Raw genomic sequence first — 25,479 nt, 5'->3', positions numbered from 1 at the left:
TGGGTCCCACATTGCAACACTGGTCAATATAGCATCAGATGCTAATAGTAATTTTACTGTTATTTTGTACACTTACTTTCTCCTAAACATTATTATGTAATATTTTGATGTCATTGCTTTGGGTTGAAAAAGGGAGCAAGGAAAAGTATGGACTGGAGTGCAAGAAGCTAGATTAAAAAATTAGAATCCCACCACCACCATTGTTGTTGATAGTAATCCAGTAAAATAACCACATAACCCTACTGCGAGTTCAGAGTAAGGAGCAGAACAAGGTATAATAGATGAGAACATCAAAAAACAGCAGTTCATCTGGGGTGATGTGTTCCTTAATCTGGGTTCTGTTGTTGAAGAACCCACCAGGAAGCCCATGACAGAAAAGAGCGGCCATTGACTGCACAAGATGCAATCCCTTCCCGCAGCCTTCAGTATTGACTCTGACTTGTAAAGAAAGACACACAAGGCAATACACATGATGTATCCTCTCGTAACTGGCAAGGCCAGGAGTTTTCCTCAGTATTCAACATCGGTCCAATTTTACTTTTATTGGACAAGGTCACCAGAAAGGGGTCCATCCTGTACGCCTACTCCCACACCAGGCTATTTCAGCAGAGGTTGTACAGTACGCTTCATAATCATTGGGGCCAATGCAAATGCTAGTGAACTTCTGTTGAAAACATACCACTGAAATGATCCAGATTATGAAGGACAAAAAACAAGACAGAAGAATTTCTGAGGTTCTGTGATGTGTTTTTTCAAGCATAAAAACTGCCTGATCATTTTTAAAACTACAGGACAAATATTCATTCACATACCTTTGCCTGTAGAGTTCCCCAGAAATAGAACCAAGTGATTCAGCAACAACCTTACTTTAGGCAAAAAGAACTGAGCCCAAGATTATTAAAGCACTTTCTCTCTAGCTATACCAGACTTTTTGTTAAATTTACTGAGTGTTTCTGATTCACAGTTACAGCTAATTCTAATCTGAAAGCACATTTCAATAGTGCTCTGATCTTCTATCTAGACTCAGGCAAGGAGGGCAGCAGAAAAAAGAGCTCAATGGTGACATTCAGAGAAGGTGTAGGGAAAAGAAACTGGGAAAACTTCACAATTTGAAGTATGGCCCATCTCTTCAAGACGTCCAACTTGCATTGTAAGCCAGCCCTGCAGCCATCACATATGAATGCATTGGAGTGTATTTTGTAAAGGCTCAGGAAGCATCCCCAACATTACAGAGACACAGGACAGCAACAGGCTGTGTTTCATCTTTCTGAAAGTTATAATTTCTGTAAGCTTCTCCTAAACCAAACACTGCCAAAAGGTTGCATGTTACTGTTCATCGAGCAAGGCATTCAAAATCAGCAAACTATATGCCAAAGATTCATGGTTATTCGATGTCCTCCAAGTGAAACAATTACCATTACATTATTGGGATGGTAGAAACCCCAGTCATGAAAATACTGACCAGTTCTTTCAGTTATGGAAGATCCAACAACTCTAAGGTATACTGGAGCTCAGATAGATATGCTGATTTCAAAAATGGGAAAAGGAGTGAAAATTTGTGACATTCTGCTATTACACAGAAATTTAATAACACTGATGAGCTCAACAGAGATAAGTTTGGAAGTGACAGTGCAGCTGACTTGTTACACAGAACTTAAAGTCTGCTAAAATAAATCAAACACTTTGAAAAGATAACCTTCAAAAAGATGGTTTGGGGTTTGAGTTAAAATTTCATCTGCAAAGGCCTCAGTGCAGACGTTATGCCAATTCTAGCATTCTGCTACCACCAACAAACATCATCTCCTTTCTGATTTCCTAATATACTTTGGGGAACAAATACAGCTTTCTTTCCAAGTGGTGCCCGATTTTATTAATGTATTTATACAAAAATAATGAGTATAGAGACAGAACTGATTTATGCAGCAGACAGCTGGATTGTGTCAAATCACCTCGGAGAAGAGGCAAAGTTGAGAATAAATACATGAACAAATCCACTGAACAGCAATAGATTTACACGCCTTATACTTTGGAACATACATTTCTAGCAAAATCAAGAGCGAGACACTAATGAGGCTGCAGTTTTGCGGTCATTAACTTGGTTTATATTTGCTACCTTCCTGACAAATGTTAGCAAAATGCGCTATACTTCGATGCAACCTGGCAAAGTTCTTAAACAAATAATTGGACACGCTTATGAAGCAAACTAAAATAAAATCCCCAGTCTTTTGCAAAAACAGTTTGCTGTTTTAGCAGCAACAGCTTTAACAGCAAACTATACCTAACCTGGAGGATTCAAACTGTGAAATTCAGCAGGTTTCTGGAAGAATTACAGAGAGCAGACTGCCACCTGTCTTTTACAGGTCACAGCTGCAGTGCTGCAGCCTCCAAATTAAAACTAGCCTACCAGAAGCAGTTGACAAAAGCTACACATCACAGAAGGGTCAGTTTGAAAATGCTTTGATAAAAAGAAAAACTATTATTTTCAGTCAGCTACAGTTTAACCACACACATTAGGTGACACCAAATGTCAACTTTGTAACTTCAACAAGGAACGCATACACATGCAAAAGAGGATAAAAGGAGGATAATGAAGAGAAACAGACTGATTAACAATAATTTTGAGAAAATTTAGCATTGACAAGAACTCTCAATAAAGATCTCCGTAAAATGATGTCACAGAACATTAGAACTTCCTCAGTGCTGCTTCTTATAATTACAGCAGCAGCAATACTAATTTATCTCAGAAGCTATAGCAACTCCAGAGCATATATTACCAAGTATTGAGATGCTATCAAAATTTCATAAACCAGATGTTAAACCTACAGCTACGTCTCATATCACTGCTACTCAGAATTCAGTTGTCGCAACATATTAACTAATTACAAGGTACTGCCTGATGCTAAGTAACACGGAATCAGATTGCACACATACCCCTAGTAGCAACTGGCAGTACACACCTCCGAGAAACTGATAGCACTATCAGCTAGCCACTTACGTGTCGTCCAACAGCACAGAAATGAGCCCTGGCAGCGCCCAGCGAGGCAGCCCTCAAATCATGGAGCATGGACAGGGTCTGCCCCTGCTCACCCAGGAACTCAGCTGTTCCTGCACTGAATTCCTTCACACAACTTCTGCCACAGAGAATAAAGTTTGCAGGAGGCTTCGTCATATTTCTGTGATTTATGGTTTGTAATAAATAGTTTACTCACTGGAAAGTAATGAACTTCATTCAGTGGTAATCCTGTACATGTATAGGACTACATCAACACAAGTTAAAATCCACGTGGTTTCCATGAGCTGCCCAGGAGGGAAAAAAAAAAAAAAAAAAACACCACCACTAAAACCAAGGTTTTTTCCTTCTGAAAACAGCAGGAATAGATAGTTACCACCCTCTACATGCCTGCCCAACAGGAAATCAGCACAACAAACCTGCTATAACCCATGTTTATGGATCATTACAAAGTGCACAAGCACTCCTACTACCTGCAAATATTTTAAGAAAACAGCACTGGTTAAAGATTAAAAGCAATAAGACACTACTGATACCAATGCCTTCAGCTTTCTCAGTCAAAACAAAACTCTGTTACAACATCCTAAGGAAGGTAGGATACAACTTAAAAGCAAGCATTTACACTACTTAGTTCAAAACAGTATTTTGTTTTTATAAACTGCCAGCCTCCGGAGCCAAGCCTTTGCTCTCAGCGGGACCTCTTGCAGCTGTTCAACATTAAAATGAGGAATCGAGATGAACCCATTAGTAAGCGTAATAAAGTTAAATGCTGGCCAGGAAGGTGGAAACACAGCACAAAATACAGCAGGCTACCAAAATCTCTCTCACCACACTGAGCACTTAAGGCCATATCTCAGCATTTACAAACAGCAACCCACTTTTGATCGAGTACCCATTAGTCCCTCCGTGCAAAGACGTGACATCACCGAGTTCAACAATTCTTAGTTAATCAAACTTTTCTAAATTGTGTCAGAGCCTTACTTACTTACCAGCCCAAAGGTGCCAAAAGTGCTACAGTTAAGACCCAAGTGCAAGTTCCATTAGGAAGAATCTAGTTATTCTAATTTCATAGAGTCTTAGCTGGGCTAGCACTATCCTAGTCCTGATAGAAATAAAAATCAGAAAAAAAAAAAAAAAGTGTTTTGCTTTCAGAAGACACGCTTTTCTAAATTATCCTAAGGCTGCTCAAGCATGCTATTATACTATAACGAGTTTCCAGTCTCAGGATGCTTTCCTTGGCTGCAATCTTGCGGATTCTCTCTTTGCCAGGGCGCGTTTGCGTGCAGGCGCTGGCAGCAGGGCACGGTGCGTTACGGGGCCGGGTGCCTCTGCCAGCCCCCCGGGGGGGCCCCCCCCCCACGGGAGGCTATCGCCGCGACAATCTGCCCCGCACACTTCTATCCGGACACACACGACAAAGCCTGACAGCTGTCATTTACCCGCTGGAGTAATCCGGTGGAGCAATCCTCCCGAAAATAAAGAGCGATAGCGCGCACCGGGGCGCCTCCTGAGCGATTGGGGAATGCCAACTCCGAGCCCGCACTTCGCAAAGTGCCAAAATTCAGGTCCGCCCCGGACCGGAGCCTCTCCAGCTGAACACAAGTACCGAGAGACACCCCGGGGGGATCAAAGTCCGGGGGCGCCCCGCTCGGCCCGGTTTTCCTTCTTCGGGACAAAACCAGGGCAGCCTTCGGGGGAACCCTGCTCCTCCTGGGGCTTTGGGGGCAGGTACGCCGGACAGTGCCCGGGGAGAGCCGGGTGCCGGGGGGGCTCCGCTCCCGGCCAGCGCCGCTCCGCCTGGCCCCCGGCTCCCCCTGCCGGCACCGGCCGCTGCGGCTCCCGAGAGCCCCCCCGGGGCTCCTGCCCCCCGGGGGCGCTACGGCAAAGCGAGTGGCTCCCGGGCAGCCCCCCCGGGGGTCCCGCTGCCGGCCCCAGGGACGGACGGGGGCTTTGGGGGATGCGCCCAAGCATCCCCGCGCCCCATCCCCGAGCTCCGCACCGGGGGGATAGGGACCGAAGGGGACCCGGGGGCGGTTGGGGAGGGGGGTTACCTGCAGGCACCGTAGGGCAGCACCGTGCCGACCACCACCGCCGCGCCGTGCCCCGCTCCCCGGCGCGGCGCCGCCACCGCTTCACGGCGCCATGGCCGCAGCCTCTCCCCGCTCGCCCCCACCAAGTTCGAGGCGCGGCCGCCGCCCCCCCAGTGCCCCTCGGCGGGGCGGAGCAGCGGCAGCCCCGGGGGGAGATGATGCTGAGGCCGCTCCCCGTCCCCCCGCTCCCCGCCTTGCACCGGGCACTGCTCAACCCCCCCGCCACCCTATCCCTCCCCCTGCTCCCCCCTCCGGGCCAGCCGAGAAGTTGCAACCGGTTGAGCGAAATGTTTGCGCTTGGGGTTTGGTTTCTGCGTTTCTATTTTATTTTATTTTATTTTTTTCCCTTGCACTTACCGCAGCTCAAAAAACATGCCCCGAGGCTGCTCCTTGCGATCGGCTCTGAGAGCAGGGGCGCCCCGGAGCAAAGCGCAACAAACGCTGGCGGTGAGGGGAGGGCAGGGATTTGCCTCGCCCCGACAGGGGCAGCTCCTAGGGGGGCTCCCAAACCCGAGGGGCTCCGGGGGAAGCGCTGCAGGGAGAAGTGAAAGGGAGCCGGGGCTGCGGGAGGGAGTGCGGGACCCCCCAGCTCTGCCCCGGACCCCGTGGGTCGCGGAGCCCGCGGGCAGCGGGAGCCCCGGCCCCCTCCAGGGCATTTTGGGGAAGAATTAGATGCTTTCTCCGCCCCTTCCCCTGGAGCACGGAGCGACGTGTCAGCCCCACAGGGTGCTTTCAGGCGCCGGAGAGGGCCGGGAGCGCGGACGGGCCGGTGAGACGTGGCACCGAGGCATCTTCCCCAGGTACGTGGCCGAGCTCCCGCTGCGTGCCTTTTGGTGCAGCCCGCACATCTGTATTAAAGCTCAGGGTTGTTTTTGTTCGTCCGTGTGTTTTAATGAATGCCATCAAAGCTTTTTTTTTTTTTTTTTTTTTTTTTTTTTCCCTTTTTTTAATTTCCTCCACTCTCTCATGGCAGCGTTTGCACGTTTCTGCTACGAACCGCAGCACAAACTGGCTTGTGCTGTTTGCAGCGAGACCTCCGTTTAGACGGCTAAAAGCAGCGAGAGTTTATTAAAACAAACAAAAACGTGGAATTGATCCACGCTAGAGTAATCCCATGAAAACATACTTAATTAAAACAGCTAGAGTCAAAACTTATCTGCACGCCAAAATGTTGCAAAGCCAAAGAGCTTGAAACATCCAGCTCAAGGGAGAATGCAACTTTGGCTACATGATAAAAGAAACTTTTTCAAGGAGAAATGTTAATGAAAGTTGGTAATTACCATTAAAAATGAAGCTCTGGAATTTGGACTGATGGTTTGTTGGTATGAAAGAAAAAAAGGCACAAAAAATACTAAAGGCCAACATTTTTTTCCATCACAGTCATATAACCCTGAGTCAAGGATGTTTCCTTAGTTCTAACGATACTGTTCTGTAAGACAGCAATGGAATGCATATTTATGCAGCATCGCTTTCCTGTGAAATTTCCTCATCTCTAGAAAATAATTCTAAGAATCCATTTAACAACTGAAAAGTGCTATCAAAGTAACTGTAGATATAGCATGATTCATATACATACCCCATTAATTTGTTTGCTGTGTTTTTAAGATGTATCTGTCCATATTGGAAAGTCTCATGTTTTGTCTATGTCTTCATCTATTACAATAGCTTTAGACTTTTCCTTTTTAAATAGGAGTTACGTTTGTTCTTCCAACCGCTGAAAGAAATATATACATATATATATCAGTACTTCAACAATGAAAGGTAGGCACAGTGTAGGCAAAACCCACTGCCAGAAATAAATAAATAAATAGTGCTCTGTAGTGATGCATACTTTAGCCCCTACAAATTCCTCTGCAGTTTGGCTATGAAAGAATGGGTATGCATGTTAAAACAATAAATTAATAATAAATAAATAGGAGACTTTTGGAGCTATAATACCTGGTTAATGATATACAGTGTGTCCTAAGAAAAACTATGTTGAAATCGTACTTTATATCACCTCCAGAGGTTTTAAGCTTTATAACTAACCACCAATCTCAGGCAAGAACAACGATGAAGTCAATGATTAATGATATGCCACTTGATTTTGCTTTGAGAAGCTCATGGGCAAAGTTTCTAAGATGTATGAAATTGGTCACGAAATCAACCATATTTGAACTAAAGCTACCAAATGTAACATAATTTAAACTCTATGTCTAAGTGCAGAGTTAAATCAGATGAGTTGAGAGAGCAAGACAAGCAATTTTAGGCAAAGCAATCCCCAGACATATTATAATAAACCCATGCAATCAGGGGCTAGTTCTTTGGATGGTGTCTGTACAGTTACCTTGCACCGTGGTGTCTCAATCCCAGGCTAAGCCTCTATGTGCTACTACACCCAAAGTAAGTAAGGATACCCTAATGTAATCCAGATGTATTATGCTGAGGACAGGGAAGAAAGAAACAGCTGCTATATGATCTAGGGAAGAAAAAAACCTTCACAGGACCAAGTCCCAGTTCCATCCAGCCTTCCTTCCAGTATGGACCTCCTCTTCCTTTGCCCTCTATTTTCCTGCTGACACTAATTCTTGATCCTTCCTTACAAGAAAACAGAGCCTCAGATGTTACAGGGTGGCAGCATGCAGTCAGGCAGTGCAGTTGGAAGAGGAAGGGCTGCACAGCACCTTCAGGCTTTCCTCCAGCTTGGTGGGAAGCCAGGCTTCAGCTCCTCCCTGTGGTGCCAGGATATAAAGAGCGTTAGAAAGCAGTGAAGGGGGTGGATTTCCATCTGTTCAGGTAGAAAGTCCACAGTGTAAGGGAAGGCCTGTCTCCGCACTACTCGTCAAGAGCACCTTGAGTAGTAGGGCTGTCTTTTGTCATTTAGGAAAAGACAGTCAGGCACTGTAAGCACCAAGTTTAAGCTAGGTTGAAAGGAAAAAAAAAAAAAAAAAAAAAAAGGAAGGAGGAGTTAGCTTCAAACTGAGCCTTGAGCTGTGCTGTATGCTTCAATCATGGTGAAAATCCCAGCTCACTTCACAACACCAGAGTTCAAAGGCTTTATTGCCATTTCATTATTATTTTTTTTCACTCCATTGGAAACACTAGTTGCTGTTGTTTTTTTCAATCACATCATCTGCTACTCAGAAGAAACTCCTGATAACTGCAAACTCTCCTGAGCAGACCAGCAGGAGCACGGCACACGTGAACGAGCTGCTTCTCCCAAACCAGTTCTAAAGAACCCAGCGTTGTTCAGTCCTGTATCTTGAGTCCACCTCGCTTATGCAGCCTTGCTGAGAGACCTGTTCATCAGGTCTACACCACTGTCTCTTCCTTCTTTCCCACTGAGATCCAGTAAAGCGTTTGGCCAGCTGCATTTCTGTGGTGTGAGCCTTTCCCACCTGCATTTCGCAAAGTCATCCTCCACGGCTGGATCACCATGACTGCTGCATTTAAATGTCAGCGGCTTCTGATGTTGTTATGTGTAAAACCATGAACATCTTCTTCACCCCAGAAAAGCAGGTGACCCAGAGAACTGAAATTTGCCATCCCCAGGCAGTTCCAGCAGGGAAGAATGCTGTTAAAAAGCAGGACAGGCAAGGCTATAGCCGTGCATCCCTACTAGCATGTTCCCCAGTAGCAGACATTAGACAAGTTCAGACTGAACAAAAATTTTATTTGTCTTAGCAAAAGACACCATAGCAATACTTGCTTTAAATCACAGGGAAATAAATGTCAGAGTTGCAAACTCTCTCCTGTTTTTGTCAGATGATTGCCTCACACTATGTGCTGTATCTAAAGGTTATGCTGTCTAGCATCTGTAATACCTCTGAGTTAGGAACAGTGAGGTGAGATTCTAAATTACTTTACTTTGAGAGCTAGGTGTGCTTCTGATGAGTTTTTATTTACTGTTTGCGATCAAAAGAGAGAATAAAGCAGTATTTCTCATGGTATTTGTATGATTAAGGTTCTTTATAACAAATGCTTAAGGTGATATTTTCAACGCAACTATAAAACAAACAAATGTGCACTTGCATTTATAAATGTGTTCTGTGAGCTCATTTTGGTAATTGCCTCTTTCTTTTCATTAAAGTCTCTGACAGATAAGGCAGTTAAAGGAGTTGTTATATCAGCATTAAATAAGGGCTGTCTAATTTCAAGTCCCTAAAAGCAGTTGGATATTTGGTGAAAATGATGAATTCTGAGGTACTGACTCATGTGACCTGAAAATGCCATCCATTTCCTGATTCACCTTCATATCATCTCTAAGAAAAGAGGAATATTTTACAATGAATACGTGCAGTCAAACAATTTTTGTGTCTGTGTTTTTCTATCTTTCAGCCACTTCTCTGAACCAATGTCTTCAAAATGAAGAGCAAGAGTGAAGGTGAGGAGGTCTGTACCTGCAAAGGGGAGAACGAAGAATGCCTCGGATAAATAAAGAAACGCGAGGAACAAAAATAATAGGAAATATTTATAACTCTGGTCTCTTAAATAGGCCAGAATTTGGACTGAATTTATGAAAAGTTACAAACCTACATAGAATTGATTACATTTGAATCTAGATTCAGGATTTTTTTATTTAATACATAATAAAGATATCAGTACATCTTTACCTCTGCTTTGGATGATAATACATTCTGTTGTCTTCAGCCTTGCACAGATTTCTTATATAGGCTAATTTAATTTCACCCTAATTTTTTTAGTTGTTAAACCCAAGACACCTCCTTACCTTAAGCTAGGGTGAGAATTTAGCAATCCATTAGTTGGTTCCTCTCTGTATGCGGATCATTAATAGTGGAACCCTGTTTCTACGTCACCAGCAGTACGAGTGGGATTTGGACAAAGGGTACATATATATGAACTTACCACTGACAGATGTTGAAAGCACCTAATATAGAGCTAAATTAGACTTCAGGCTTTTGTGCTGGTCTTTTAGGGGCTATGTGGGTAGAGATGATACTTGGCATAAATACTACCTTCACAGAATTAGAACATCACAATTTTTAGAAAAGATCTTACCCAGCTGTGTAGCCCTCATACTCAGGCAGTATTTCTGTGGCACTCTGATGAAGCATTAGTAGCCCTAAATCTAATTTACCCCATGAAAGCACACTGAACAAGCAGTGAGCAGCAGGCAATTAGGAGCGCTGTGTGGGAGGGGACAGCAGCAATGGAGGTTACAGGTCCAATCCCCGTTATATTTTCCTCTGTTGCTTCTACACTCTGTTCAGTTGCCTGTAAAGAAAAAATAAAAATAAATAAATAAACTCGATGGTATGATTTGCAACCAGTCTCTTTAGTCTGGAACTGTTAAAACATAATGACTAACAACTTGGAAGTTTCTACAGAAATGCTACTAGACAAAGACAAAAGAGAAAATAAATTCAAGCTAATTAATGTTTATCACTTAAAAACAGACACACACACACACACACACACACAAAAGCCTTCTGAGCTTACTTTGCTGACTTTACTTTCATACTAAAACATCCACCTCAAAGTCTGGTCTTCTGTGCCATCACTAGTCTAATTCATAGCCGAATAGAGCAATAGTAGTGTAATAAGGTGCCCACTTCATTCCAGATTTGAAAGGAAGCCCAGCAAGCAGCTCTGCAAAGTTTTTGCTGCACTTCTGGATTTAGCAGCTCTGTTCTGTCTGTCTGTGTTCAAGGTCTAGCATCTACGTGTCAACCATATGTGAGGGACATTCCCCTACCAAGTGTCATTTATAAGAGCAGATGCTGCGGGCCGTGAATTACGGATAGTGGGTATTGGTCTCACATCATTTATTGAGTGCTGTCCATAGCCCTGTTTACATCTGAACCCTCCCATATGGTGTACAAGTGTCATTTTTTGATGTTTTACAAAGGTCATCTATCAGCAGCACCAAGAACAGACCACAGGTCCAGTGACACAGCACCATCACTGTGCGAAATCTGCATTGAACTCAACTCTCTGCAGCTATACTTCTAGTCTTTATGCAGTCTCTGTCCCAAAGCGATGCTCAGAACAAAGGCATCCCATAATTTCCTAAGTGGTTGAGAACTTGGTTAGAAAAGTATAGTGCATCTGTTCTTTGCAGGCAGTCCATTTAACAGTGTGCAGATATTTCCTATTATATGTTCTTCCATTCAAATCTGCATAAGTCTGCAAAGCCACATTGTGGCTTTGTCAGGAAGATGATATTCCTCAAGGAGAGAAAGTAGGAAACAGCAGTGTCACAGGAAGGTAGAATTAATATGTACTGAGTGATCCTAATTCTAGTGCTACCTAACATTTGAGTGTTCGACTTCTTGCCCTTAGCATTCTCCTAACATCAGATGTTGGGTATGAGTTGAATTACTAAATTCCTTTAATATTGCTTTCCATAGCCTGAAACTGTTGTAATTATCAAAATTATTCAAATCAGATACATTGTATTCAAAATGTTTTAATTGATCTTCTTTGTATTTTGGTTAATAAAAAACACTCAATTGAAAACACTATGGGTGAATTATTTGTAGTTTTGGCTGGACAAATGAAAAGGTGAAGGAGACTCTTATGAAGCACAGAACACCAAGCCTGAGTCAGCTCCAGGAACTCAGAATTTGATTCTCCAAACCCAAAGTTTCAGAAAATAAGTCTCCTTCTGAAAAACTTAGCAGGAGGAGAGATGTTCAGCCATAACATCAAAGAGCAAGAACCATTGTTTCTCTTTAGTTATCCCAACTCCACTAAGATTACTAAGGTTTGTTTTTTTCTATATAAGGAGATTTGTAGTTCATGTAAGAGACCGTGTTAGAGTAAAGAAGCTGAAATTAAGTTAACCTTGTAAGTCTATCATCATGCGTTAAATACTACCAGAAAACACAAAAAGGAGACCAAGACTACAGCGTCTACACACCTTGAAGTACCTCATCTCTAATGGACTTCATTCAGACCAGAAAGTGGGGGCCTGTGAAGGGGTAAGCGTGTTCACCGACCTAGATAAACAAAAGGCGGGTAACTGTTGATTTTTTCATCAGCCATGTCTTTACAAGGACTTTAAAGGCTGAATTTTTTAAAGTAGTTGTAGCATAACAAAACCATTAATTTGCATTAAAATGACAGATTTCAATTGGTTTTGGCAGCTATGGACAGACAATTTAACTAAAAAGACAATAGTAAAGCAGACCAAAAATACATAAGAACTACAGGGCTAGTGCTGTTGTCTTCATTCTGATAAACAATTCCTCCTGTCACCAAAAAGAGAGTGTTAAAAACAGGACAGAGTCAACAAGTGGGAAAAAAAAAAAAAAAAAAAAACCCCCTTGAAGAACCCAAAAAAAAAAAAAAGAGTAAAAAAATAGCATTTTCATCCAACTGCAGCCAAAGTAAGCAGGCACTGGACATTGTAGGTGATTGTCAGCTTCTGTTTGTGTCATGATCAATCATCTAGTAAAATAAATAAATAAAACATCTATTCATTAGTATCACGTTTGGGAAGAGTTTTATGGAGCAATTTCTCCATGACACAGAAGCAAATGCAATGTCGTAACTGCTGTATGGGGAAGCAAGCAGCTCCGTGAGAAGATCTACCGAAGCCTGCATTCCCTAAGCTGTGTCTTATGTCCAAATAGTGAAACCCTCAGATCCTCCTGCTTTCCATAGTGGGAATATGTGACCTACACTTTTTTATTAGACATATTCATTTTCTGAAACTACAACAAAGCAAATATGTATGCCCAAAGTATAATGAAAGACTAGCAAATAAATGTTCTATCATCATCTTTGCTCTCCCTGATTTCCCTTCTTATTTGTGAGGAATCATTGTAAGAGGCAGGGGTAACAAGGCAGAGATTTTTGTATAGGATAGCCACATTTAGACAATCTTTTTAAAGAGAAGCGGTCTCAGTAAGCAACCTCACTTAGAAGAACTAAGCAGAGAGCAGCTCCAAAACACGGGTGGTAAATTTTGTCACCTTTTTGCTGGTTCAGGGAGTTCAGAGTAGGAACTCAGGTTTGGTCGAGGTGTATTAACTCTTGGTTTTCTAAACTACTCAAACTGTTAGGCTTTTTTATGTTTGTGGTTTTTTTTTATTTATTTTGTTGTTGTTGTTGTTAGAGATGTGCTGCAGTTTGAGGCAAAATGCACATGAATTGAATAAGTTTTTTGTGACCATTTGCTTCCAATGTGCTGCTCTGACCAAAAGAAATGTGAACTGATAGAGTACGGCTGTTTATATAATTTTGTTTCTCAACATATGAGAAAATTACAAGGTTAACATTATTTCCAAATACTTCTATTCAACATTTAATGGCTGATGTTCCCAGGGTCAGGAGGCATGGAGCTGAGATGGGGAATATATGGACATTCTTTACAGCAGAGTACCAGGAAGAGCCTTCACATGGCTAACTCAACAGGATTTTTCTTCCCTGATAGACGCAACAAGAACATCTATAAACATTTTTAAAGTTTTGGTGAAGAGCAAATACTTCGCAAAGATTTTTCTGACTTTACTGGGAGTGAGAACAGGTTGTATCATTTCTAGATTGATATAACCAAAAGCCTTTTAAGGAATCAAAGTGCCTGCCTTTTCTTGCACACTGATAGGATTTGCAATTAGAGGAACATTGTAGGTACTGTAAATAAATAGAGCTCAAAGCTCGCACTATATTCAGTGACATCTTGAAGTACATTGCAAGTCTTAAAAGTGACAGTGTGAAGAAGTACTAAGACTGAAGCAATTATATTCTGCTTGGAGTTCTTTATGACTAAACTGACAAAACAAAATTCAAATGCATATTACATATAGCAATATGACTAAAGAAATCAGCAAGGAAAGACTTAAAGGGTAGCAAAATACTCTTTGGATTTCTTAGCTGACACCAGGAAAACAAAACATGATTTTCTGTTCTCATTTTAAATGATGTCTTTCCTTTCAGTTCTAGTATTCAGATCACTTAGTCAAAAATACACATAAATAACATATATTCTGTGTTTGATAACTGTGCTACACCAATAGTACAGTTTGGTTTTTATCTGTTTAAGAGCACCACAATACTGGTTGCTGCTGACACTGCATCGTCATCTATAAATATCATGCCCTGGAAAACAGCAGAGGAGCTGATGTCTCTGTGTGCACTCACATTGTTGTTAGCACAACAGGACTCTAGTTTGGCTTGGATCTACCACTGGGTGTTACTGTTACATATATAATAAATAATTGATAACAGTCCTACTATCTGGTTGAAAGTTGCATGCTGTGATTACCTGGGAACACTTTTAAAGATAAACTCTTCAAATGTGATAAGAAAAAAACATAGGTGTTCAGATACTAAGGAGAGATACAGAGATCTGAGAGTCCTACACCACCACCAGGATCTAGGAATGCAGTGTTTAACTATATCTAACTAAAAGGTCCTTAGGGGTACATCTGGTTTCTCAAAAATTAGCTACCTGACAAACATGTCTTGGTACTTATCTTCTCCTTTGTCTTATTACTCTCTTCCCTATAACTGAAGGAAGTGCTGAAGGAATGAACAAGTCCTACAAGTCCTACTAATTTTTTTTTTTTTCTCCAGTTGTTTTTTTTTAGGGGTAAGATTATAAACAAAAACACATTTGACTAAATCCTGTGGAAAATGTAATTTGTTATGTCACAGCAATCACTCAGCATGTGTGCAGCTGGGTTTGATGATACCAGACCCTGCTTGTTATAAAATCAATACCAATGGCCTCAAGAAAGGAAGGGAAGATTAAGGAAGACTGATGGTTTGTGGGCTTAAACCAGTTTAGGTCATTGGGAACTAAAAGGGAATATTTTAACTTGCCAATGAATTACTTTTTCAATGCCAAGACTAAGGAGTGGAAGCCAAATTAATGTCTTCTGTCTCATTTCAGAAACATTCCACGTCTTTTACCAAAGTCCTTTGGATTATTACAGAATAGAGAAGGGGGAAAATGTTGTGCTATATGTGTGTATATATATATATATCATTTAAAACACTACCTAAAAAGAATGAGAGCATAACAAGTATTAAACACAGGATTTTCAGTGAAGCTTTCCATAGGCCAACTTTAATTCCACCCACTCAAAAGGAAGCAGTACACCACTTCTAAAAATTAATCAATGCCCTATTTGTTTGTGTTAGTTCAATTCAAGATGACTTTATTAGAAAAGCTCCATCTTGGAAAAAATCCATGATTGCCTGGATCAAAACAGGAACAATCTTATTCCTCCAAACACTTATTACTGTCAGCATAACACTGAAAGTGTAGCAGAAGCACTACAGTCACAGTGCAAATAAGGCTAAGGCCCACGGGACCCCACCAAGATATCAGCCACTAATGCTGGACCAGGAGCTCTGACTGCACCATTGCTCCAAAACCACTTTTCTCTAAACACTGGGTGAACAAGCGTACAGTGGTCTGCAAGTTCTGCAAAGTAGTAGTAACAAAGGCCAATATTAAAAGAGAATCATAACTCTTTACAAAACTCCCCCTGTGGCATCTCCCTATGGTTGGAAGACTGAGGACTCTAGGACTCTAGGACTGAGGACTGGTGGGGGTGCTCACATCTAGTTTGTGTTTAGGGCCAAAGGACTACTTGGTACAAAGAAAAAATAAATGAAAGGGAAGCAGAGATTAAAAGCAAGCAGATGAAGAAAAATATTAAGGTACAAAAATGAAAGGGTAAGGAGAAAGCAAAAAGATGGCACTCTTCATTGTATCAACAAAGTAATAAAATGTTTCCTCAGAACCATGCCTGAAATCCTCATCCTTTCCACCAAAATTATTCAGATAGCCCCTCACTCAGAGCACTCAGATTCTCTAGTGTAAGAGACAGGATTAGGCCAATAGTCCATCTAGCCCAAGTATCCTGTCTCTGATGTTCTCCAGTATCAATGCTTAAGGAAAAGTTTAAAAAGACAAACATACAGCTAGCCTCCAGTGATTTATGACTTATGGATATCCAGCCCCTGGTAGGCCTCCATTTCCTTTATTTATTCTGGGTGGGGATTCAGGGGATGGATAGCAAAGCAAATGTTGTTATGGGTGTCTTCTATTGACTGTCCACCCAGGATGATGGCACAGATGAGCTATTCTATGGGAAGTTGGGAGAAATCTCGGGATTGGTTGCCCTTGTCCATGTGGGAGACTTTATCTTCCCAGACATAAACTGGGAATATCATACTGCTGCAACAAGGCTGGGAAATTCCTGAAGCTTGTTCAAGATAATTTCCTGTCACGAGTAGCAAATGAGCGAACAAGGAAAGGAGCCCTGCTGGACCTGCTGTTTGAGAATAAGGAAGGCATTGCGGGAAAAGTGACATGACAACAGGTGGCTGTCTTGGTCACAGTGATCATGAATCTGTAGAGTTCAGAATTTTTGGTGTAAGGAGAAAAAAGGTCAGCAAAGTTGTTGCCCTGGACATAAGCAGCTTGTCAGTAGTGTCCCCTGGCAATCTGCTCTAGAGATTTTAGGGGTCCATGAAAGCTGTTTGCTTTCTAAGTACCACCTTTTAAAAGCCCAAGAGCAGGCAATCCCATTGTGCTGCAAGTCAAGCAAGCATGGCAGAAGACTGTTCTGTCTGAACAGGGAGCTCTGCCTGAAACTAGGCCAGAAAAAAGAAAATATATGAGCTCTGGAAGCATGACGTGGCTTCACAGGGTATACAGATCTGCAGTTTGCATCCACAGGGAGAAAATGAGAAAAGCCAAAATGCAACTTGAGATGACACTGGCCACTATGGTGTCAAATAACAAAAAAGGCTTGTTCAAGTACATCAACAGCAAGAGGAGGTCAAAGAAAAATATTGGGCTAGCACTTGAAGTGAACAGTCACCAGACAAATATGGATGATGAAAAAGCAAAAACATTTAATGACTTTTTTTTTTTTTCCTCAATATTTAATATATTTAATAGTAATGACAGATCTGCCTGGATTTCAGACTTGGAAGACCATGACTGGAGGAACAGTGACTTTCCATCTGTGGTCACCAGAGTTGAAAGGGAATAGCTGTATCAGCTCAATGTTCGTTAGTCCATGGGGCCAGGTGGGATGCACCCCAGAGGGCTGAAGGTATTAGCAGACTTTACAGCTGGACCCCCCCTCAACAAGCAAAGGTTACAAGAGTCTGGGGAGGTCTCTGCTGACTGGAAGTTAGCCAATGTTTTCCCCTTTTACAAAAAGGGCACAAAAAAAGACCCAGGAAACTACAGACCTATTGGTCTAACCTCAGCCCCTGGAAAAGTTATGGGGAAGATTGTCCTGGGGCATACTGAAAGGCATTTAAAGAACAAAGCTGTTATCAAGTATAGTTAATATGGATTCATCAAGGGAAATTCCTGCCTTAGTAATTTGATCTCCTTCTATGATAAGGTCACTCACTTGGTGAGTGAAGGGAAGGCAGCGGGCATAATCTTTCTGGATTTTAGTAAGGCCTTTGACACAATCCCTCACAGTATCCTTCTGGACAGATTGTCCAACTGAGAGGTGAACAGGTGCACACCACTCTGGGTGGTGAACTGGCTCAGTGGTAGAGCTCAAAGGGTTGTGACGAATGGGGCTACATCTGGCCAGTGATGTTCCCCAGAGCTCAGTTCTAGGGCCAGTCCTGTTTAACATTTTTATCAGTGATATGTATGCAGGAGTAGAGCACATCCTCAGTATGCTTGCTGATGATACTGAACTGGGATGTGCTGTGGATTCCCTGGAGGGACAAGAGGCCTTCCACAGGGATCTAGATAGAGATCTAGATAGAGATCTAGATTGGAGCACTGGGCAATCATCAGCAGCATAAAGTTCAACAAAGGAACATGCCAGGTTCTGCACCTGGGATGGCGTACTGCCAGACACAGGTACAGACTGGAAGATAAGTGGTTGGGGAGCAGCTCAGCAGAAAGGGACCTAGGGGTACTGATGACAGCAGGCTCAGCATGAGCCAGCTGTATGCACTGGCAGCCAAGAGGGCAAACTGCATTTTAGGGTGCATTAAACGAAGCACAGCAAACTGGTCAAAAAAGGTGATTCTCCCACTATCTTTAACATTGGTGCAGACTCACCTTGAATACTGCATGCAGTTCTAGGCTTCACAATATAAAAATAATATTAAGATAACTTGCAAGTGTCCATAGGAGGGCACCAAAACTGGTAAAAGGGCTGGAAGACATGTCTTATGAGGAGAGGCTCAAGACAACACATGGGTTGTCTTGTCTGGAGAAGAGGAGGCTGAGAGGTGACCTCAAGGCTCTCTGCAACTCCCTGAGGGGAAGATCAGAGGGAGGCATTGTTTTCTGCTCCCTGGTCACCAATGACATGACAGGTGGGAACAGCACAAAACTGTGCCAGGGGAGGTGCAGACTGGACATGAGGAAAATATCTTTACTGTGGGAGTGGTCAAAACACTGGCACTGATTTCCTGGTAAGGTGGTTGATGCCTCATGCCTGTCAAAGTTCAAGGGGTATTTGGACAATGCCTTCAATAACATGATTTAACTTTCAGTTAGCCCTGAAATGGTCAGGCAGTTGGACTAGATGATCTCTGAAGGTCCTTTCCAAATGAAATATTCTATTCTATTATTTTTCTTGTCCTTGTATCATATGACAGAATAAATAGTCATTCCCTCTGTGCCTTCTCCAGACTTCAAATGATTCTTTGAATTTCAATTTTCGGTCTTCTCAGCCTTCTCTTTCCAGCCAAAAACCTGCAAACATCGTTTTAGGGTCAGGCATGCTATGGATTTATTTTCTATTAATTCCTAACATGAAGTTCTATTTTTGACCACCACTGAGAGTCAAGCTGATATTTTCATAGAACTGCTTCTTGCAGCTCCAATATCTTGTTCGTGAATAATGACAGCAAGTTTAGAATCTGCCACTGCTTGTGCAAAGTTAAGGTTGTTTGCATCTGTGTGCATCCCATTTCACTAACGTAAGAGGAATTTCATTCCCCTTCTTAACATCCACTCATGCTATACTCTGAGGTCTTTATACAGAATGTGTAGTTGTTCTTCATCTTCGCCAACCACAATAACTCAGTATCATCGGTGTTTGCCCAATTGCCTCTTTCAGTACATGAAGAACGACATGAATTTTCCTCAGATTGTACTAAATAAAAATGCTAACATTCGTCTTACAAACACCTGAGCAAAATGCTGTAAAATGTTGTTCCTGTTCCATTGTGATTTTTGACTAAGTTGGGAAAAAAAGTCAGGGTTACCACTTCAACACAGAGAGTTTGGGATTTCTTAACATTTTTCTACTGCTTGGATTATTTCCTCAAAGAACAGCATAACAGTCTAAGAGATTATTACCAATTCAGATCAAAATGATCATTTTGAGCTGTACCTTTAAGATTCAGTGATGAATCCTGACAAGAATTTTTTGAGCTTGATGTTGTGACCAAAAAAAAAAAAAAAAAAAAAAAAAAAAAGCCAAAATTACAACTGGCATTCAAGTACTTTAAACAATGGTCAGATAGTGAGCCTGGTTATTTCTAGAGCTCCACTGTGGTTACTTAGGAACTGAAGTACAATGCCACAGTCGTGCTAATGAAAACCATAAACTGTGAATGCAGAACACCAGACTAGTTCACAGCTTGCATCAGTGCAAATCATTTCAACTTACAGTTACAGTTATGACTGGCCGCAACTTTAAAACATACAAGGAATAGATAATTTAATTCTTTTGGTCAACATGTACTAAGGAGATTCAAATTTCATACACAAATCTCCCAGGATATATATTGGACGGATATATATTTTCCCATTCTTATTATTTGTCATTTCAACCAATAAAATATTAAGTTGCATTTATATAAATATGCAATTTAAAAAAAAAAAAAAAAAAACTAACTACTATCTCAGATAAATAAGGAAACCTAATAAGTGGGTTTATGATGAAAATTAAAAAAAAAAAAAAACTAATTTGCAGAAAAGCTTAGTTAAATTCTTGATGTAATGTCTCTGACTTCTGAATACATTAAAAAAAAAAAAAGAAGAAATCTTTATGATCAAAGAAAGAAACAAACTGTAATGAGAAGAAAACAGAATGTTGTTGAAAAGAAGAAAAAAAGAAAAACAGTAACAATATCATTTCAAGATACCTGATTCTCTTCAGATAATTCCTATTTTCAGTGATTCAATTAATGCTGAGCAGGAAAGTGTGACTGGCTCATTGCTTCCAGAAGATTATGGGCTCATAGTTGTCTGCATTTCCTTTCCCTTCATTCAGAGATTTAAGAAAAAATAAATAAATAAATAACAGGTAGCACTTGAGACAGAACAGAGGGAACACTGTACTACTATAAAACAGTATTTAACAAGCAGCCACCGGACAGGGCTGGACTTTTAAGACAAGTTGTTTCGCTTTATCACTTTAATTCTACCTGGCCCCTGTAGCAAAGTTTTAGCCGACCAAGATTATTCTTCCTACTGTAAAGGCTCCACCAATTTACACATCACTCTTCACTTAAAAGGCTATTAACACTGCCATTTTAGGCTAATGCATAATTATCACTACCATTTTAACCACTATGCATAACCATCACTATCATTTTCTGCGTAATTATCACTACCACAGAAAATACAAAAGCATAACCAGGTCATAGTTCTGCAATACTCAAATTTCTATTTCCTCTCTTTGAAATAGGACATTAAATCTTTGTATACTATCCATCAAATACCCTATCAATTTTAATACAATAAAGCATTGAATAAGTTAAATAATCCTGTTTAAGAGGAAGGCATCAAACTTTCATATGAGAAGTTTATTAATTTTCCTGAAACAAAAGAACATAAACTGTACCTTACACTCAAAATGTTCTTATAGGTAGGACGAAAAGTATGCCATGTACACAGAACTAAGCATTTACAGTGAGATGATTAAAATATCAGTCAAGCTAACCAAAATACAATGAAAGTCATTACTAATCTAGTTATAACTACACTTATATTTACAGCACAAAATATACCAAAAAAAAAAAATCTCATTAACAATAATACTCATAAAAGCATCATTCAGTAAAGTTTAGTAAAACATACTTTTCCTCTGGTGGGGAGACTGCAAGTCATTAGAACCATCCTTATGGCCATAGGCAAGGTGGGCTATACCTCGTGCTTTTCATGGCAGATGCATATCTGTTCCTAAAAAATCCAGCGGAGGGGGCACCACAGCCTTCATGCATCAGTACTCCTATTATTGTAGGTTTTTCCTCTCATTTATCTAAATAGCCCCTGTAACAACAGCAGCTGACTTCTTCTTGTCCTGGTTGCAATGAAGAGCAGTTAATTTTCTCGGTTTTTTTTTGTTTTTTTTTTTTTTTGTTTGTTTGTTTGTTTGTTTGTTTGTTTTTTTTTTGCAGCTATATGTAATGCTTAAATAGCATTGATATAATAATACTTTGTTTTGTTTTGTTTTGTTTTTTCAGGTGAAAAATCCTAATTCTGACATAATTTCTCCTGAGGTCACATTTTCTTCCAGTAGTTTGTGTTCCTCTCTTCCAGACTCTCTTTTGGTCTAATCTCACCTACAAATTACATCATTAGCTTTATCTGAAGGATCTTGGACACCACTTGATTCCAGACCTCTTCCTGACTGAAAACATTACATTCATCACATTAGATCAAAGCATGCCTTGCTGACATGCCCTCGGGAATGAGTGACTATTGTTTCAAGTTCAATATAGCTATGACCAGACTCTCAGTCTTCACCTTCGAGCCATCCCTTTCCTGTCTTCACTCCAAATTCACAAAGGTTTCTTACCATCCTGCCAGTTACAGGCACCCATAACCTGAATGCCAGCTTTAATTTAGACTTTCAGCTATGCCCGCAGAACCCTCTCTAAATGGAGCCTTTTTCATCCATTCATGCTGTTAAAATTCTCATTAAGGTCATAGTTATTTTACAGCTCACTTACTGTAGCATCCTGGCCCTGACAAAGGCGTTTTTGTCACAGGCATATCTGTTTATACACTGCTGCCAAGACTGTCTTCAGAGCCCAACACTTCGATAAACTCATGCAGTTCTTTGCATTTTTGACAGTTCCCTCACAATAACCAAACAACGAGAACAAAAAGTAATTCATTTTTAAAGACACTGACAGCTATTCTCATTTTATGAATAATTTTTCATTTATCAAGGGATGAGGTTCAAGCTTTAATTAGTCCAGATATTACCCATCTGTTTATTTGTTAAAAAAATGTATTCCGTCAAATCTATATTGATCTCCCTATAAACATACATAACTTTCCTCTTCCATTTCCCCATCATGCTCACCTCTTTTCTGCAGTGTCTAAAAATCCACACCCACCACCAAAAATAAAATAAATAATAAAAAAAGAAACAGATAATTATTACTCTGCTAGTGTGCAAGACACTAGCCCATTTAATTGACATTGTCCAATAATCTCCATGCACATGTTGGTTTGTCTTCACTATTTTGCCCTTTGTTATGGTGGACAACACCCTCTGTTACGTGTCTCTTACACAGTGCCTGCTTTGTGCTTGGGGGTTCTAAGAACAACAATGATAATAAAATTAATACTTATATTGTACCATATGGAAGCTGAACTGATCTAACCCAGCAAATAAATTCCTCAGCTAGGATCTTGCACAAACATCGTGGTTTAGAAAGTTTAGAAAAGCAAAAATGTCTGCCAACATTGCAACATATTTGTGCTCATTTAGAGTTCCAGAGGCAGTAGTCCTGCTAAAACTAGTATAATTATACATAAGTGATGTTGGCATACCACATAAAATATGTCAGAAGGACAGAACCAGATGTTTCCTGGACTGCATGTCCTCAGTGAGTTTTACACCATCACTTTGCAAATAAAAGCGAAGTCCTTTTTAATGAAGTCAGTTTCTCTCTTTTTCCTGGAAAGACCACCTGTTTTCTGGTATTATACAGAAACTAGTTCATAAGTCACCAATTAAGTTTTCAGTCACTTAGGCCTTCTAGGCAATTCTGTTATTCTGACATTGTCTATGTTAAAAATGCCAGGCTTTGTTTGTATTGTACTCTGCCTAATTCCTTACTGCTTGAATTTAGGGTAACATTTTAACTCATATGTGGTTTCAGAACTGCCTTCTAAATTGAAGAGACAAAGCCTACTTATATAACTTTTATTCCAACCTTTACCTGTCTTGTACAAGAAGTGAATAAACAACTCCGTGCTGCTGAATAGCAGCCAAGTTACATTTGCTCAGACTTTTTATTTCAATACTGCAAGTTCTCTATGCTCTCCATAAGCTTCCTTCTGCAGAAACTGCAGTAGCCTGAATCTAGTGTGCAGGTATTGCAAGTTCAGGCTTTTGTTTTAAATGAATCCTACCCCTGTATCTTGCTCATTATCTTTGCCATGAAGTCCAGTGTTTCTATGTACAGTTTCATATAACTTCCATTACTGATGCCTTTTTATTTTTCCTCAGACTGTAAAAATTATTTCTATATAGATACAGATTCCCCTACAGTTGGTCATACAGTGATATAATCCTCAAAATCATTTCTCCGAGATCAGGATTTGCTAGAAGCATACAGATATCCTTTACTGATAGCAAATGTACATTAGGTATGCTGTATCTCAAAGAGAAACACTAGTAATTAGAGGAAAAAAAAAAAAAAAAAAAGTAAAAAGAAGCTCTTGAGGAGCTAGAAAGCATGGATTATTCTCAAGCATCATCACTTAAACGAATACATATTTCTAGAATCTTTACTGTCTGAGCATTAAGGAAGAATTCCCTCTTCCTTAAAAAGGAGGGAGGTACGAATGCAAATTTATATATATAGCTGGCAAATGTCGTTCCAGTTTTCAAGAAGGGTAAGAAAGAAGACTGTTGTAATTACATGCCTGTCAGTCTCACTTCAGTGCCTGGTAAAAATATAGAGAAGATTTTCTAGGAGTTATTGAAAAACACCTGAAAGACAATGAAGACATTGATCAAAGCCAGCACGGGTTCATGAGGGGAAAGTCCTGTTTAACAAACTAAAATTCCTTTTATGACAAGGTTACCCATCTAGTTGACCAAAGGAAGCCAGTTGATGCAATCTTTTTGGATTTCAGTAAAGTTTTTTTCAATGTTTCTCACAGTATCCATCTGGACAAAATATCCAGTATACAGCTAGACAAATGCATAATACAACGAGTAAACAATTGGCTGATGAGTTGGTCTCAAAGGTTATAGTAAATGGGGTTACATCAGGCTGGTGCTCAGTCATTAGTGGGGCTCCTCAGGGCTCCATTTTATGATCATTTCTCTTTCATATTTTCTTTAATGACTTGGATGCAGAACTTGAAGATATATTAAATAAGTTTGCTAACGATGCTGGATTGGGTGAAGCTGTTGACTCCTTCAAGGGTGGAGAGTCCTTGCAGAGAGATCTTGACAGATTAGAGGACTGGGCAATCACCAACAATATGAAGCTCAACAACAGCAAGTGCCAGGTTCTGCACTGGGGATGGGGCAATCCTGGCTATTCATACACACTAGGGGAAGAGAAGCTATAGAGCAGTCCCCCAGAAAGGGATCTAGGGATCTTGAGTGACACCAAGTTAAATATGAGTCAACAGTGTGCCCCGGCAGCCAAAGGGGCCAGACATATCCTGGGGTGCATCAGGCACAGCATTACTAGCTGGTTGAGGGAAGAGATTTTCTCACTCTATGCACTAGCGTGGCCTCATCTCAAGTACTGTGTGTAGTTCATGGCAACACTGTATAAAAGGACATAAAATGATTAGATAGTGTCCAACGGAGAGCTATGAAGATGGTGAAGGATCTAGAGAGCAAGACATATATGGATTGGCTTAAGTCATTTGGGTTGTTCAGTGTAGAGAAGAGAAGATTGAGGGGAGACCTCATGGCAGCCTACAGCCTCCTCACAAGGAGGGGTCAGAGAGGCAGGCACTGAGCTCTTCTCTGGTCACCAGTGATAGGACGCAAGGAAAGGGCATGAAGACTGGGGAGGATCAGACTGGATATCAGGAAAAGGTTCTTCAATGAGATGGTGGTTGGGCACAGAAACAGGCTCCCCAGGGAAGTGGTCATTGCACCAAGCCTCCCAGAGTTCAAGAAATGTTTGGACAACACTCTCAGACATATTGTTTGATTTTTGGGTGGTCCTGTGTGGAGCCAGGGGTTGGACTCAATGATCCTTGGGGGCTCCTTCCAACTCAGGATATTCTATGATTCTACAACTGTTGCTTCATGATAGACATTTCCTGATTAAGTGGTTATTGTCATGGCCTGATTCATGTTGGATTCAAAATCATAGACTGATCCTGAAGTACCGTTGTATAAGACTGACTTTCTCCTTATTGTGGACAGTTTAACTGTGCCAGAGGACTGAATCCATTTCCTACACTCTTACTATCAGAGGTTAAGACAACCTTCCAGAAAGAATATCTTGAAGGTGAGGATGAAACCTTGAGTTTCCTTT

General features: G+C 40.9%; 1 protein-coding gene, 1 long non-coding RNA gene and 1 other non-coding gene across 6 annotated transcripts in view; 2 read left to right on the top strand and 1 right to left on the bottom strand.

Moving 5' to 3' along the window:
• Positions 1–5,476, bottom strand: part of SEMA5A (semaphorin 5A) — a 334,501-nt gene extending 329,025 nt beyond the window's left edge. Inside the window, exon 1 of one of the 4 annotated variants that reach the window (XM_035319102.1) lies at positions 5,458–5,476. The gene's annotated coding sequence lies outside the window, so the exon portion shown is untranslated. Of the gene's footprint in view, positions 1–3,209; positions 3,280–4,449; positions 4,605–5,061; positions 5,246–5,457 lie in introns of those variants that run through there. The other 3 variants (XM_035319099.1, XM_035319100.1, XM_035319103.1) reach the window with 3 other exon arrangements.
• Positions 5,477–5,479: 3 nt separating this feature from the next.
• On the top strand, positions 5,480–10,505 carry LOC118162716. The gene is made up of 2 exons (XR_004748578.1): positions 5,480–5,900; positions 9,418–10,505. It is a non-coding gene; the product is annotated as an uncharacterized LOC118162716 (long non-coding RNA).
• Positions 9,261–9,329, top strand: LOC118163335. The gene has a single exon (XR_004748993.1). It is a non-coding gene; the product is annotated as a small nucleolar RNA SNORD123 (small nucleolar RNA).
• Positions 10,506–25,479: the final 14,974 nt, after the last annotated feature.

The sequence above is a fragment of the Oxyura jamaicensis genome, chromosome 2 (genome assembly GCF_011077185.1).
Source record: "Oxyura jamaicensis isolate SHBP4307 breed ruddy duck chromosome 2, BPBGC_Ojam_1.0, whole genome shotgun sequence".
Taxonomy (NCBI): domain Eukaryota; kingdom Metazoa; phylum Chordata; class Aves; order Anseriformes; family Anatidae; genus Oxyura; species Oxyura jamaicensis.
The sequence above is the reverse complement of the archived record's forward strand: the minus strand, read 5'-3'. Positions and strand labels throughout refer to the sequence as shown.